Source organism: Pseudophryne corroboree, unplaced genomic scaffold (assembly GCF_028390025.1).
Source record: "Pseudophryne corroboree isolate aPseCor3 unplaced genomic scaffold, aPseCor3.hap2 scaffold_184, whole genome shotgun sequence".
NCBI classification, from domain to species: Eukaryota; Metazoa; Chordata; class Amphibia; order Anura; family Myobatrachidae; genus Pseudophryne; species Pseudophryne corroboree.
The window spans coordinates 1175934-1193405 of NW_026968477.1; positions in this window are offsets into that span (position 1 = coordinate 1175934).

Consider the following 17472-nt stretch of genomic DNA (forward strand, 5'->3'; position numbering starts at 1 on the left):
CACAGTCATATAGTCCTGACCCTGCCCTGCTCCACTTGTCCACATGTCCGTGGTTAAGTGGACATTGGGTACAGCTGCATTTTTTAGGACACTGGTGAGTCTTTTTCTGACGTCCGTGTACATTCTCGGTATCGCCTGCCTAGAGAAGTGGAACCTAGATGGTATTTGGTAACGGGGGCACACTACCTCAAGAAATTGTCTAGTTCCCTGTGAACTAACGGCGGATACCGGACGCACGTCTAACACCAACATAGTTGTCAAGGCCTCAGTTATCCGCTTTGCAACAGGATGACTGCTGTGATATTTCATCTTCCTCGCAAAGGACTGTTGGACAGTCAATTGCTTGGTGGAAGTAGTAAAAGTGGGCTTACGACTTCCCCTCTGGGATGACCATCGACTCCCAGCAGCAACAACAGCAGCGCCAGCAGCAGTAGGCGTTACACGCAAGGATGCATCGGAGGAATCCCAGGCAGGAGAGGACTCGTCAGAATTGCCAGTGACATGGCCTGCAGGACTATTGGCATTCCTGGGGAAGAAGGAAATTGACACTGAGGGAGTTGGTGGGGTGGTTTGCGTGAGCTTGGTTACAAGAGGAAGGGATTTACTGGTCAGTGGACTGCTTCCGCTGTCGCCCAAAGTTTTTGAACTTGTAACTGACTTATTATGAATGCGCTGCAGGTGACGTATAAGGGAGGATGTTCCGAGGTGGTTAACGTCCTTACCCCTACTTATTACAGCTTGACAAAGGCAACACACGGCTTGACACCTGTTGTCCGCATTTGTGTTGAAATACCTCCACACCGAAGAGCTGATTTTTTTGGTATTTTCACCAGGCATGTCAATGGCCATATTCCTCCCACGGACAACAGGTGTCTCCCCGGGTGCCTGACTTAAACAAACCACCTCACCATCAGAATCCTCCTGGTCAATTTCCTCCCCAGCGCCAGCAACACCCATATCCTCCTCATCCTGGTGTACTTCAACACTGACATCTTCAATCTGACTATCAGGAACTGGACTGCGGGTGCTCCTTCCAGCACTTGCAGGGGGCGTGCAAATGGTGGAAGGCGCATGCTCTTCACGTCCAGTGTTGGGAAGGTCAGGCATCGCAACCGACACAATTGGACTCTCCTTGTGGATTTGGGATTTCGAAGAACGCACAGTTCTTTGCTGTGCTGCTTTTGCCAGCTTGAGTCTTTTCATTTTTCTAGCGAGAGGCTGAGTGCTTCCATCCTCATGTGAAGCTGAACCACTAGCCATGAACATAGGCCAGGGCCTCAGCCGTTCCTTGCCACTCCGTGTGGTAAATGGCATATTGGCAAGTTTACGCTTCTCCTCCGACAATTTTATTTTAGATTTTTGAGTCCTTTTTTTACTGATATTTGGTGTTTTGGATTTTACATGCTCTGTACTATGACATTGGGCATCGGCCTTGGCAGACAACGTTGCTGGCATTTCATCGTCTCGGCCATGACTAGTGGCGGCAGCTTCAGCACGAGGTGGAAGTCGATCTTGATCTTTCCCTATTTTTGGAACCTCAACATTTTTGTTCTCCATATTTTAATAGGCACAACTAAAAGGCACCTCAGGTAAACAATGGAGATGGATGGATACTAGTATACTTATGGATGACGAGCGACTGCCGACACAGAGGTAGCTACAGCCGTGGACTACCGTACTGTGTCTGCTGCTAATATAGACTGGATGATAATGAGATAAAATTAAAATATATATATATATATATATATCTATCACACTAGTACTGCAGCCGGACAGGTATATATTATGTAATGACGGACCTGCTGGACACTGTCTGTCAGCACTGCAGACTCCTAAAGTAAGCTACTAGTATCAAGAAGATAGAAAAAAAAAACCACGGGTAGGTGGTATACAATTATGGATGGACGAGCGACTGCCGACACAGAGGTAACTACAGCCGTGGACTACCGTACTGTGTCTGCTGCTAATATAGACTGGATGATAATGAGATAAAATTAAAATATATATATATATCACACTAGTACTGCAGCCGGACAGGTATATATTATGTAATGACGGACCTGCTGGACACTGTCTGTCAGCACTGCAGACTCCTAAAGTAAGCTACTAGTATCAAGAAGATAGAAAAAAAAAAAACCACGGGTAGGTGGTATACAATTATGGATGGACGAGCGACTGCCGACACAGAGGTAGCTACAGCCGTGGACTACCGTACTGTGTCTGCTGCTAATATAGACTGGATGATAATGAGATAAAATTAAAATATATATATATCACACTAGTACTGCAGCCGGACAGGTATATATTATGTAATGACGGACCTGCTGGACACTGTCTGTCAGCACTGCAGACTCCTAAAGTAAGCTACTAGTATCAAGAAGATAGAAAAAAAAAAAACCACGGGTAGGTGGTATACAATTATGGATGGACGAGCGACTGCCGACACAGAGGTAGCTACAGCCGTGGACTATCGTACTGTGTCTGCTGCTAATATAGACTGGATGATAATGAGATAAAATTAAAATATATATATATTATATATCACACTAGTACTGCAGCCGGACAGGTATATATTATGTAATGACGGACCTGCTGGACACTGTCTGTCAGACTCAGCACTGCAGACTCCTAAAGTAAGCTACTAGTATCAAGAAGATAGAAAAAAAAAAACCACGGGTAGGTGGTATACAATTATGGATGGACGAGCGACTGCCGACACAGAGGTAGCTACAGCCGTGGACTACCGTACTGTGTCTGCTGCTAATATAGACTGGATGATAATGAGATAAAATTAAAATATATATATATATATATATACAGTATATATCACACTAGTACTGCAGCCGGACAGGTATATATTATGTAATGACGGACCTGCTGGACACTGTCTGCAGAATGTGTTTATAAAAACACCACACGACGAGTGTTTAACTTTTTCAGGCAGACAATCACAATATACTGGTGGTCAGCAGACAATCACAATACTGGTGGTCAGTGGTCACTGGTCAGTCACACTGGCAGTGGCACTCTGGCAGCAAAAGTGTGCACTGTACTTAAAATATGTACTCCTGCTATAACTGCTCCCCAGTCTCCCCCACAATTAAGCTGTGTGAGCAGTGAGCACTCAGCACAGTCAGATAATGATATACAGTATTACATATAATGCAGCACACTGGGCTGAGCACAGATATGGTATGTGACTGTGTCACACTGTGTATCGTTTTTTTTCAGGCAGAGAACGGATTAATTAAACTGGTGGTCACTGGTCACACTATCAGCAGCAAGTAGTACTCCTCCTAATAATATGCTCCCCAAAATTTGTGTCTCTCTCTAGTACTCTAGTCTAAACGGAGAGGACGCCAGCCACGTCCTCTCCCTATCAATCTCAATGATGACGTTCGGGCGCGCTCGGGTTAACCGAGCAAGGCGGGAAGATCCGAGTCGCTCGGCCCCGTGTAAAAAAACCTGAAGTTCGGGCGGGTTCGGATTCTGAGGAACCGAACCCGCTCATCTCTACCCTCTATACAGTACACTGACCTCTATATACCTGCTAGTACATCCCTGATGCCTATATTCCCTAAGCTAAATCCCAGACGCCTCTATTCCCTACGCTACATCCCTGACGCCTCTATTCCCTATGCTACATCCCTGACGCCTCTATACCCTACGCTACATCCCTGATGCCTCTATTCCCTACGCTACATTCCTGATGCCTCTATAACCTACGCTACATCCCTGACGCCTCTATACCCTACGCTACATCCCTGACGCCTCTATACAGTACAATGCATTACTGATCCCTCTAGACCATACATCCTCATTACATCAGTGAGATAGTGAAACACTGGAAAAAATAAGAATTTACTTACCGATAATTCTATTTCTCATAGTCCGTAGTGGATGCTGGGGACTCCGTAAGGACCATGGGGAATAGCGGCTCCGCAGGAGACTGGGCACATCTAAAGAAAGCTTTAGGACTAGCTGGTGTGCACTGGCTCCTCCCCCTATGACCCTCCTCCAAGCCTCAGTTAGGATACTGTGCCCGGACGAGCGTACACAATAAGGAAGGATTTTGAATCCCGGGTAAGACTCATACCAGCCACACCGATCACACCGTATAACTTGTGATCTGAACCCAGTTAACAGTATGATAACAGAGGAGCCTCTGAAAAGATGGCTCCCAACAATAATAACCCGATTTTTGTAACAATAACTATGTACAAGTATTGCAGACAATCCGCACTTGGGATGGGCGCCCAGCATCCACTACGGACTATGAGAAATAGAATTATCGGTAAGTAAATTCTTATTTTCTCTAACGTCCTAAGTGGATGAGGGGGACTACGTAAGGACCATGGGGATTATACCAAAGCTCCCAAACGGGCGGGAGAGTGCGGATGACTCTGCAGCACCGAATGAGAGAACTCCAGGTCCTCCTCAGCCAGGGTATCAAATTTGTAGAATTTAGCAAACGTGTTTGCCCCTGACCAAGTAGCTGCTCGGCAAAGTTGTAAAGCCGAGACCCCTCGGGCAGCCGCCCAAGATGAGCCCACTTTCCTTGTGGAACGGGCTTTTACAGATTTTAGCTGTGGCAGGCCTGCCACAGAATGTGCAAGCTGAATTGCACTACAATCCAACGAGCAATAGTCTGCTTAGAAGCAGAAACACCCAGCATGTTGGGTGCATACAGGATAAACAGCGAGTCAGATTTCCTGACTCCAGCCATCCTGGAAACATCTTTTTCAGGGCCCTGACAACATCCAGCAACCTGGATTCCTCCAAGTCCCTAGTAGCCGCAGGCACCACAATAGGTTGGTTCAGGTGAAAACGCTGGAACCACCTTAGGGAGAAACTGAGGACGAGTCCTCAATTCCGCCCTGTCCGAATGGAAAATCAGATAAGGGCTTTCACAGGATAAAGCCGCCAATTCTGACACGCGCCTGGCCGAGGCCAGGGCCAACAGCATGACCACTTTCCATGTGAGATATTTTAACTCCACAGATTTAAGTGGTTCAAACCAATGTGACTTTTGGAACCCAAACTACATTGAGATCCCAAATTGCCACTGGAGGCACAAAAGGAGGCTGTATATGCAGTACCCCTTTTACAAACGTCTAAACTTCAGGGACTGAAGCTAGTTCTTTTTTGGAAGAAAATTGACAGGGCCGAAATCTGAACCTTAATGGACCCCAATTTCAGGCCCATAAACACTCCTGTATGCAGGAAATGTAGGAATCGACCCAGTTGAATTTCCTCCGTCGGGCCTTACTGGCCTCGCACTACGCAACATATTTTCGCCAATTGCGGTGATAATGTTTTTTGCGGTTACATCCTTCCTGGCTATTGATCAGGATAGGGATGACTTCATCCGGAATGCCTTTTTTCCTTCAGGATCCGGTGTTCAACCGCCATGCCGTCAAACGCAGCCGCTGTAAGTCTTGGAACAGACAGGGTCCTTGCTGGAGCAGGTCCCTTCTTAGAGGTAGAGGCCACGGATCCTCCGTGAGCATCTCTTGAAGTTCCGGTTACCAAGTCCTTCTTGGCCAATCCGGAGCCACGAATATAGTGCTTTCTCCTCTCCATCTTATCAATCTCAGTACCTTGGGTATGAGAGGCAGAGGAGGGAACACATATACTGACTGGTACACCCACGGTGTTACCAGAGCGTCTACAACTATTGCCTGAGGGTCTCTTGACCTGGCGCAATACCTGTCGAGTTTTTTAATCATGTGGATGACTTCTGGGTGAAGTCCCCACTCTCCCGGGTGGAGGTCGTGCTGAGGAAGTCTGCTTCCCAGTTGTCCACTCCCGGAATGAATACTATTGACAGTGCTATCACATGATTTTCCGCCCAGCGAAGAATCCTTGCAGCTTCTGCCATTGCCCTCCTGCTTCTTGTGCCACCCTGTCTGTTTACGTGGGTGACTGCCATGATGTTGTCCGACTGGATCAACACCGGCTGACCTTGAAGCAGAGGTCTTGCTAAGCTTAGAGCATTGTAAATGGCCCTTAGCTTCAGGATATTTATGTGAAGTGATGTATCCCGGCTTGACCCTAAGCCCTGGATATTCCTTCCCTGTGTGACTGCTCCCCAGCCTCGCAGGCTGGCATCCGTGGTCACCAGGACCCAGTCCTGAATGCCGAATCTGCGGCCCTCTAGAAGATGAGCACTCTGCAACCACCACAGGATGGATACCCTTGTCCTTGGTGACAGGGTTATCCGCTGATGCATCTGAAAATGCGACCCGGACCATTTGTCCAGTAGGTTCCACTGGAAAGTTCTTGCGTGGAATCTAACGAATGGGATTGCTTCGTATGAAGCCATCATTTTTTCCCAGAACCCTTGTGCATTGATGCACTGAGACTTGGTTCGGTTTTAGGAGGTTCCTGATTAGCTCGGATAACTCCCTGGCTTTCTCTTCCGGGAGAAACACCTTTTTTCTGGACTGTGTCCAGGATCATCCCTAGGAAACAGAAGACAAGTCGTCGGAACCAGCTGCGATTTTGGAATATTGAGAATCCAATCGTGCTGCCGCAACACTACCTGAGATAGTGCTACACCGACCTCCAACTGTTCCCTGGATCTTACCCTTATCAGGGAATCGTCCAAGTAAGGGATAACTAAAATTCCCTTCCTTCGAAGGGATATCATTTCGTCCATTACCTTGGTAAAGACCCGGGGTGCCGTGGACCATCCCTACGGCAGCATCTGAACTGATAGTGACAGTTCTGTACCATAACCTGAGGTACCCTTGGTGAGAAGGGTAAATTTTGACATGAAGGTAAGCATCCTTGATGTCCCGAGACATCATGTAGTCCCCTTCTTCCAGGTTCGCAATCACTACTCTGAGTGACTCAATCTTGAATTTGAACCTCTGTATGTAAGTGTTCAAAAATTTTAGATTTTAGATTTAGAATCGGTCTCACCGAGCCGTCTGGCTTCGGTACCACAATAGTGTGGAATAATACCCCGTTCCCTGTTGCAGGAGGGGTACCTTGATTATCACCTGCTGGGAATACAGCTTGTGAATGGCTTCCAAAACTGCCTCCCTGTCAGAGGGAGACATCGGTAAAGCCAACTTTTGGAAACGGCGAGGGGGAGACGTCTCGAATTCCAATATGTACCCCTGAGATATTACCTGAAGGATCCAGGGGTCTACTTGCGAGTGAGCCCACTGCGCACTGAAATTCATTGAGAATGGGCCCCCACCGTGCCTGAGCTTGTATAGCCCTAGCGTCATACTGAGGGCTTGGCAGAGGCGGGAAAGGGTTTTTGTTCCAGGGAACTGGCTGATCTCTGCAGCCTTTTTCCTCTCCGTCTGTCACGAGCAGAAAAGAGGAACCTTTTGTCCGCTTGCCAACAAAGGACTGCGCCTGATAATACGGCGTCTTATTTTGAGAGGCGACCTGGGGTACAAACGTGGATTTCCCAGCTGTTGCCGTGGCCACCAGGTCTAAAGGACCGACCCCAAATGTCCCCTTTCAAAGGCAATACTTCCAAATGCCGTTTGGAATCCGCATCACCTGACCATTTTACTGGTAGAATTGGACAACGCACTTATACTTGATGCCAGTCGGCAATTATTCCGCTGTGCATCATGCATATATAGAAATGCATCTTTTAAATGCTCTATAGGCAATAATATACTATCCTTATCTAGGATATCAATATTTCCAGTCAGGGAATCCGACCATGCCAACCCAGCACTGCACCTCCAGGCTGAGGCGATAGCTGGTCGCAGTATAACACCAGTATGTGTGTAAATACATTTTTGGATACCCTCCTGCTTTCTATCAGCAGGATCCTTAAGGGCGGCCATCTCATGAGAGGGTAGAGCCCTTGTTCTTACAAGCGTGTGAGCGCCTTATCCCCCTTAGGGGGTGTTTCCCAACGCACCCTAACCTCTGGCGGGAAAGGGTATGCAGCCAATACTTTTTAAGAAATTATCAAGTGTTAACGGGGGGAAACCGACGCATCAACACACACCTCATTTTATTATTCAGATTAAGGAAAACTACTGGTAGTTTTTCACCCACCGAACATAATACCCCTTTTTGGTGGTACTCGTATTATCAGAAATGTATAAAAACATTTTCCATTGTATCAATCATGTAACGTGTGGCCCTACTGGAAATCACGGTTGTCTCTTCACCGTCGACACAGGAGTCAGTATCCGTGTCGGCATCTGTATCTGCCATCTGAGGTAACGGCCGCTTTAGAGCCCCTGACGGCCTATGAGACGTCTGGACAGGCACAAGCTGAGTAGCCGGCTGTCTCATGTCAACCACTGTTTTTATATAGAGCTGACACTGTCACGTAATTTTCAACAGTACATCCACTCAGGTGTCTACCCCCTAGGGGGTGACATCACTGTTACAGACACTCTGCTCCGTCTCTACATCATTTTTCTCCTCATATATGTCGACACAAACGTACCGACACACAGCACACACACAGGGAATGCTCTGATAGAGGACAGGACCCCACTAGCCCTTTGGGGAGACAGAGGGAGAGTATGCCAGCACACACCAGAGCGCTATATATATACAGGGATAACCTTATATAAGTGTTTTTCCCCTTATAGCTGCTGTATGTTTTAATACTGCGCCTAATTAGTGCCCCCCTCTCTTTTTTTAACCCTTTCTGTAGTGTAGTGACTGCAGGGGAGAGCCAGGGGAGCTTCCCTCCAACTGAGCTGTGAGGGAAAATGGCGCCAGTGTGCTGAGGAGATAGGCTCCGCCCCCTTTCCGGCGGCCTTATCTCCCGGTTTTTTGTATATTTTGGCAGGGGTTAAATGCATCCATATAGCCCAGGAGCTATATGTGATGTATTTTTTGCCATGTAAGGTATTTCTGTCGTGTTTTATTGCGTCTCAGGGCGCCCCCCCCAGCGCCCTGCACCCTCAGTGACCGGAGTATGAAGTGTGCTGAGAGCAATGGCGCACAGCTGCAGTGCTGTGCGCTACCTTATTGAAGACAGGAACGTCTTCTGCCACCGATTTTTCCGGACCTCTTCGCTCTTCTGGCTCTGTAAGGGGGCCGGCGGCGCGGCTCCGGGACCCATCCAGGCTGAACCTGTGATCGTCCCTCTGGAGCTAATGTCCAGTAGCCAAGAAGCCCAATCCACTCTGCACGCAGGTGAATTCGCTTCTTCTCCCCTTAGTCCCTCGATGCAGTGAGCCTGTTGCCAGCAGGTCTCACTGAAAATAACAAACCTAAACTAAAACTTTCACTAAGAAGCTCAGGAGAGCCCCTAGTGTGCACCCTTCTCGTCGGGCACAGAAATCTAACTGAGGCTTGGAGGAGGGTCATAGGGGGAGGAGCCAGTGCACACCAGCTAGTCCTAAAGCTTTCTTTAGATGTGCCCAGTCTCCTGCGGAGCCGCTATTCCCCATGGTCCTTACGGAGTCCCCAGCATCCACTTAGGACGTTAGAGAAAATAAGGATAAAGTGGACTACAGAAACTGATGCTCTAAACAAAGGAGAGAGATAGAGAGAGAAAAGCACAAGGGAAAGTGGGCAATCGGAACACCAGAGAGAGAGGAGAGATAGAAATGCCTGAAAAAGTAAAGGGGGTTGGGTATGGCATCCGGCGCTCGGGATTCCAGCAGTCACATGATACCTAATCCTAATCCTAACCCTCTGGGGGGGGTGGCGGATAGGGCTAACCCTCAGGGGGTGGCAGCTAGGACTAACCCCCCCCCCCCCACCTCCTAGTGCCTTCCCTAACACCCCCTCCCCCGGTCCTAACCCTCCCTCCAATACTCGCCTTCGGGATGTTGGCTGTCTGTGTGCCGGCACCAGTCTCCCAAGTGGTGTCAGGATTCCAACATCGGTCAAATGACCGCCGGTATACCGTCTGCCGGGATGGTAAATGTATCCTGAGGACAGGTAGTGAGTGTGGAGGGATAGGTGGTTCAGTAAAATGTAACAGCTCAAACTGCGATCATTCACTGATAAATTGATTTATAGCTCTCCCTTTTTAACCATTGCAGTCATAAAAGCAATGTTTTTTAAACTTTTAAATAAAGCTTGTTAGCATCCCCAGCACACTGTATATGCTGGGAGATGTAGTTCTCAATATGAAAACATTTAATTACTGTATGAACTCTAATTCCCCAACTGAAACCTCTCACAAACACACACTCCTAAATCTAGTACACACACACACACACACATTTCCCCAGTACTGACAACTCTCATCACTTCCACACACTGACAACTCCCTCCTGCTCCTCTCCCCACTGACACTGACAGCTCCCTCACAGTCACACACATCCTCCACCCCCCCCCACACACACTGATAGCACACATGCACAAATCCCCCCCTCCTCGACACTAACTGTCACGGACTGCTTGGGCAGCAGGGGGCAGGCTCTGACTTGAAGTGCTGAAATTCAACAGCTCTCTCGAACTTGCAAGGCATGGCTGTGCAGCTGTCTCCAGCCATCTCCTTGCCCACTGTGTAATTTGTGGCGTTCTCTGATGTTCCCCGCTCTGCCTCTACAACCGGCACATAATGTACAGCAGTGGTGACTCCTGAGTATGGGCCTGGAGAACTCCGCCTACCGGGGGGTAGGGATTAATAATTTCAAAGGGGCAGAGCTAGGAGTGAAGCAGTGGACAGCAGTTGAGGGGCGTTTCAAACTGTAACAGGGTTGGGACAATTTCAGAATCCTTCCCTCACCGTCTAATTGGTCAGTCCCACGCTGATTGCCATAGCGCCCTTTCGAGACTGCAGAACTCTATCCCTTAGCCACGGTTGGCACAGCTGGATGGTGCCCCTGGCAAGTGCCATCCTGGCCAAGGGGTAGATACGCCCCTGAGGGTCAGGGCCAGCAACAGAAATCTCGGGGCCCAGTACACTGATATCTCTGGGGCCCCCTCAACCCCCCCTTAACTTGGCAGAGGGATCTTTAAAAAAAAATGGAGCCTTTGACTCGGACCGTCAGTTAGGCCGGCAGGTGGTTTTCATACTGGGCTATCCAGCTCTTCGGTGGCGGTGGCAGGGACATTCAGAAAAGGGCCAGCACAGCAACATGCATAATAATGGCAATACAGTATGGACCACAGGGACTGGACAAAGTGATGGGGTAAAAGGAGGGGGGAGGATTTAGTTGGCCTGTTAATTGTTTTCCTTCTTAAATTGAGCAGTTGGTGGATACACTTTAAAAAGCAATATTGGCACTGTGGCCCCATTATTTCTGTTCTTAATACTTGGAGCCCTGAACAAGTGTCCCCTTTGTCCCCCCTGTCACCGGGCCTGTTCAGGCGTTACCTATGGAGAAGCTGCGACATGACATCCTAGGACACGATACTGCACCATGCATCACCATTATATTTCAGTGTGCCTTGTCAATATTTAAATCTTGTTCTGTGTGACGTGAGTTGTAAATGGTTGAAAATCTCTGTGCTACAGTATCGTCACCATGTAGTTATAACAACACCGCAAAACCACCAAAAGACGTGTTTTGGTAGAGGGACTGCTGGAGGGGCCCATTGGGGCCCCCAGTTTGCTACCCCACCCCAGTATACCTGTGCTGTAGCCAGTGGAAGGGGCACTATCTTCCCGGTGATCTCTTCGGGAAGATGGTGCCGCACATAGAAAGCAAAGACTCTGGCTGCACTCTCCTGCCCTCGCTCTAAGCAAGGTGATCGGGCCACAAAAGGACCCCTGTCGGACCCCGGCCTGTGGGCCACAAAAGGATGCATTGGGGGCGGCATGCGGCCCATGGGTTTGACACCCCTGCCCTAGAGTATCACAATTTGTTTCACGGCACCCCTAGGCCAAAGTTTTTTTTATTGAGAAATTCAGAAAAAAATATAAAATTAAGTAAATTGTGTTTATAGCATGTCATCCTCAGGTTCAGTTATGTTGTGAGGGAATGGTTTTGCCAATTTAATAAAGTATAAATAATTTTAATTGGTCCTGGACCACCAAACTATGCTACCAGTGCAAGAACCCCAGTTTGGAAACTACTGCCATAAAATAAACCTTTTTTGTTTTTTTTAAACTACATGTAATACACCTTAGATCTCAGTTCCTAAAAGGTTTTAAACCTTTGCATACAGTAAACTACACATATTTAAAAATCCTACACCGGGCACAAGTGCTCACGGGCCAATTTCATGGCAGTCTCGGATAGGAGGGCATTGTGGATTCACCAAGGGAATGCTGATGCTGACTCCAAGAAGAAAGGGAGTCTCTTCCCTATGAAGGTGAAGCCTTGTTTGGTGACGGCCTAGTTAATTTGATCTCGGCAGCTCCCGCAGGTAAGTCATCCTTCTTGCCCTATGTTCCCTCTCAACGGATGAAGACGCATCATTATCTGACGCAGTCATTTCGGCCCAATAGATATGCAAGAAGTTAAGATTCCCCTTTCTTTGCAGGTAGAGGAAGGAAAAGAGGGAAGAGGTCTGTAGCCTCTTCAAGATCGCAGGAGCAGAGATCGTCCTCTGCTTTTGCCAAATCCACTGCATGACGCTGGGGCTCTCTTGCAGGAGCCCGCACCAGTGGGGGGCACGTCTAAAACTCTTCAGTCAGTTCTGGATTCATTCGGACCTGGACTCGTGGGCTTTACAAATAGTGTCCCAAAGGTACAAACTGGGGTTTTAAGACGTTCCCCCTCACCGATTGTTCAAATCAGCCTTAGTCAGCAGGGAGAAGGTTTTTATTCAAGCCTCTTCGTGGTCCCGAAGCCGGACGGCTCAGTCAGACCAATCTTAAATCTGAAATCCCTTAATTTCTACCTAAAGAAATTCAATTTCAAGATGGAATCTCTCAGGGTAGTGATCTCCAGTCCGGGGGATAAAGGAGATTTCATGGTTTTGGTAGACATAAAGGATGCCTACTTATATGTTCCCATTTAGCCACTGCATCAAGCTACCTGAGGTTTGCAATTCAGGATTGTCATTACCAATTTCAGACGTTGCCGTTTGGTCTGTCCACGGCTCCGAGGATTTTCACCAGGGTGATGGCGGAAATGATGGTTCTCCTTCGCAAGCAAGGAGTCACAATTATCCCGTACTTGGATGATCTCCTGATAAAGGCGAGATCCAGGGACCAGTTGGTGCAAACATCTACTCTCCCTGACAGTTCTTCAACAACATGGTTGGCTCCTAAACTTGCCAAAATCGCAGTTGGTCCCAATGACGCGGTTGTTGTTTTTGGGAGTGATACTGGACACAGAAGAGGTTTTCTTCTAGTGGAAAGGCTCTGGAGATCCAGAGTCTGGTCAAACAAATTCTGAAACCAGCAAGAGTGTTAATCCATCAATGCATTCAGTTGCTGGGGAAGATGGTTGCGGCCTACGAGGCCATTCAGTTTGGCAGGTTCCATGCCAGAGTGTTCCAGTGGGACCTGTTGGACAAGTGGTCCGGATCCCACCTACACATGCACCGGAGGATAATCCTGTCTTCCAAGACCAGAATCTCACTCCATTGGTGGCTGCATAGTTCTCACCACCTAGAGGGGCGATGGTTCGGGATCCAGGACGGGATCCTAGGGACCACGGATGCAACCCTCTGAGGCTGGAGAGCAGTCACACAGGGGGAAAACATCCAAGGAAGATGGTCAAGTCTTCCTTGGATGTTTTCATCTCCACATAAATGTTCTGGAGTTAAGGGCCATTTAATAACTGCAGACACAGTACGCACTGGGACGGGTGCCCAGCATCCTCTACGGACTAAGAGAAAAGGATTTACCGGTAGGTATTAAAATCCTATTTTCTCTAACGTCCTAGAGGATGCTGGGGACTCCGTAAGGACCATGGGGATAGACGGGCTCCGCAGGAGACATGGGCACTTTAAGAAAGACTTTAGTTCTGGGTGTGCACTGGCTCCTCCCTCTATGCCCCTCCTCCAGACCTCAGTTTGATACTGTACCCAGTGGAGACTGGGTGCTTTTCAGGAGCTCTCCTGAGCTTTCTGACAGAAAGTATTTTGTTAGGTTTTTAATTTTCAGGGAGCACTGCTGGCAACAGACTCCCTCATCGAGGGACTGAGGGGAGAGAAGCAGCCCTACTCTCTGAGTTGCAAGGTCCTGCTTCTTAGGCTACTGGACACCATTAGCTCCAGTGGGATTGGTACTCAGGATCTCACCCTCGCCGTCCGTCCCAGAGCCGCGCCGCCGTCCCCCTCGCAGAGCCGGAAGATAGAAGCCGGGTGAGTATGAGAAGAAAAGAAGACTTCAGAGGCGGCAGAAGACTTCATGATCTTCACTGAGGTAACGCACAGCACTGCAGCTGTGCGCCTTTGCTCCCATACACCTCACATACACCGGTCACTGTAAGGGTGCAGGGCGCAGGGGGGGCGCCCTGGGCAGCAATATAAACCTCTTTCGCAAAAATATAACATATATACAGCTGGGCACTTTATATATGTATAAGCCCCCACCAATTTTACAGTTTAAGCGGGACAGAAGCCCGCCTCCGAGGGGGCGGGGCTTCTCCCTCAGCACTCACCAGCGCCATTTTTTCTCCACAGCACCGCTGAGAGGAAGCTCCCCGGACTCTACCCTGCTTATACCACGTTAGACAAGAGGGTTGAAAAGAGGGGGGGGGGGGGGCACATAATTCGCAAATTACATACAGCAGCACTACTGGGCAAACATTAAGTTACTGTTTTATTCCTGGGTTATATAGCGCTGGGGGGTGTGCTGGCATACTCTCTCTCTGTCTCTCCAAAGGGCCTTGTGGGGAAACTGTCTTCAGAAAAAGCATTCCCTGTGTGTGAAGTGTGTCGGTACACGTGTGTCGACATGTCTGAGGAAGAAGGCTATATTAGAGAGGAGCGGGAGCAAATGAATGTGGTGTCTCCGCCGACAGCTGATTGGATGGATATGTGGAATGTTTTAAATGCTAGTGTAAACTCATTGCACAAAAGATTAGACAAGGCAGAAGCTTTGGGACAGTCAGGGTTTCAACCCATGCCTGATCCTATGTTGCAGGGACTGTCAGGGTCTCATAAGCGCCCACTATCCCAGATTGTTGACACAGATACCGACACGGATTCTGACTCCAGTGTCGATTACGATGATGCAAAGTTACAGCCAAAATTGGCAAAATCCATTCGATTTATGATTATGGCAATAAAAGATGTTTTGCACATCACAGAGGAACCCCCTGTCGCTGACAAGAGGGTACATATGTACAAGGGAAAGAAGCCTGAGGTAACCTTTCCCCCCTCACACGAGCTGAACGAGTTATGTGAAAAAGCTTGGGAATCTCCAGATAAAAGACTGCAGATTTCCAAAAGGATTCTTATGGCGTATCCTTTCCCATCAACGGATAGGTTACGATGGGAATCCTCCCCTAGGGTGGACAAAGCATTAACACGCTTATCCAAGAAGATAGCCGTCCCGTCCCAGGATACGGCTACCCTCAAAGAGTGTGCTGACCGCAAACAGGAGATTACCCTGAAGTCCATTTATACACATTCAGGTACCTTACTCAGACCGGCAATTGCGTCGGCCTGGGTGTGTAGTGCTGTAGCGGCATGGACAAATACCTTATCTGAGGGGATGGATAGCCTAGACAAGGATACTATTTTATTGACCCTGGGGCATATAAGAGATGCTGTCCTATATATGTGTGTATGCAAACTACAGGTGGTGCTGCAGGGCCCACACCCTTTTACTTGTCTTGTAGAGCAGCTCTGAAGCTGTTACAGTGCCCAGCTGCTGCAAGAAATCAGCTTGAATGCTTCAGGGGCTTGGGCATGGCCAACATGAGCCCCACACCGAAGGAGGGTGGGGGTGTTTAATGCAAACTTGGGGTTATCCAAGCGCCGCAAAAGGCCGCCATGCCCTGCATGCCCCTTTTCTCTTTTCATATACAGATGAGGGTTCCAGCCAACTTTGGCCCACTGCTTGGATGACATCACCGTCTGCTGCAGACCTTCCCCCAGGAATGCTTGCAATAGTTGTTGCATATGGTTTAATGTCTGAGGGTGCTTCAGTATTAGGCAGCCTTCCGCCCTCCCATGTTCATCTGAAAAGATGTGGTCTCCCTGCAGTTGTTGTCCCCAGACGAGAGTTCCCTTGTGCTTCCTCAGTTAAATCTCCTTAACTTGACGGGGGTGTGCCCGAGCAGCCGCCCTCCCCAGCCCTATCCCAACACATACTTATCTTGCATATGAGATCTCTTGATCATGAAGATAGTTCTCACAGGTTGAGGTTCATCCTGGCCCCGCTCCCCGCTGGAGAGCGCTGATGGGGACAGCAGCGGGGCTTCAGCAGAAGGGTGAGTACGTGTGGCCAGAGACCTCCCTTCCCATGTGCAGGCCTGCAGAGTCTGCCGCGCAGGATGGTGCATGTGGCACTCTCCCTCCCAGGGGCTCTTCCAGATGTAGCTCCTCAGCAGTATTTTTCCCGGGCTGCGCGGCGCTCTCCCCGACTGGCATCCGCCCTGGAACACTGCCTTCCTCAACGCAACATCAGCAGGGGGCCCTGGCCTCATCACCATCCCAGGTCTTTCTCATGTATGTATCATGTATGTGTGTGTGATATATGTATGAATCATATATGTTTGTGATATATCTATCTATCTATCGTATGTGTGTGTATATATATGTATCTATCATGTATGTATGTATCTATCTTGTATGTATGTGTTCTATCTATCTATCTATCTATCTATCGTGTGTGTGATATATGTATGTATCTATCATGTATGTGTTATATGTATGTATCACACCTTCCTCTATACACATACATACATACATACATACATACATACATACACACACACACCTATATCTGTACGTACACTGACATACACACACCAACATCTATACATTAACACGCTGACCCCTAAACGTACACCAACGTACCCACACCTGCATCTATACCTACACATGCTGACACGTGGACGTACACCGGTTTACCCACATGTGAATCTATACATACATGTGCTGACACCTGGACATACACTGATGTACCCACACCTAACATCTATACATACACATGCTAACACCTGGACGTATACAGACGTACCCACATTTGCATCCATGCATATATAGATGTAGGTGTGTGTACGTCAGTGTACGTCCAGGTGTCAACGCGTGTATGTATAGATGCAGGTGTGGGTACGTCTGTGTATGTCCAGGTGTCAGAATGTGTATGTATAGATGCAGGTGTGGGAAGGTCAGTGTAGGTTCAGGTGTCAGCGCGTGTATGTATAGATGCAGGTGCTTGTATGTCCAGATGTCAGTGCATGTATGTATAGATGCAAGTGTGGGTACGTCGGTGTATGTCCATTTGTCAGCGCGTGTATATATATATATAGATGCAGGTGCTTGTATGTTGGTGTATGTCCAGGTGTCAGCATGTGTATGTATAGATGCAGGTGTGGGAATGTTGGTGTATGTCCAGGTGTCAGGGCGTGTATGTATGGATATTAGGTGTGGGTACATCAGTGTATGTCCAGGTGTTAGCGCATGTATGTATAGATGTGTATATATACACACACATAC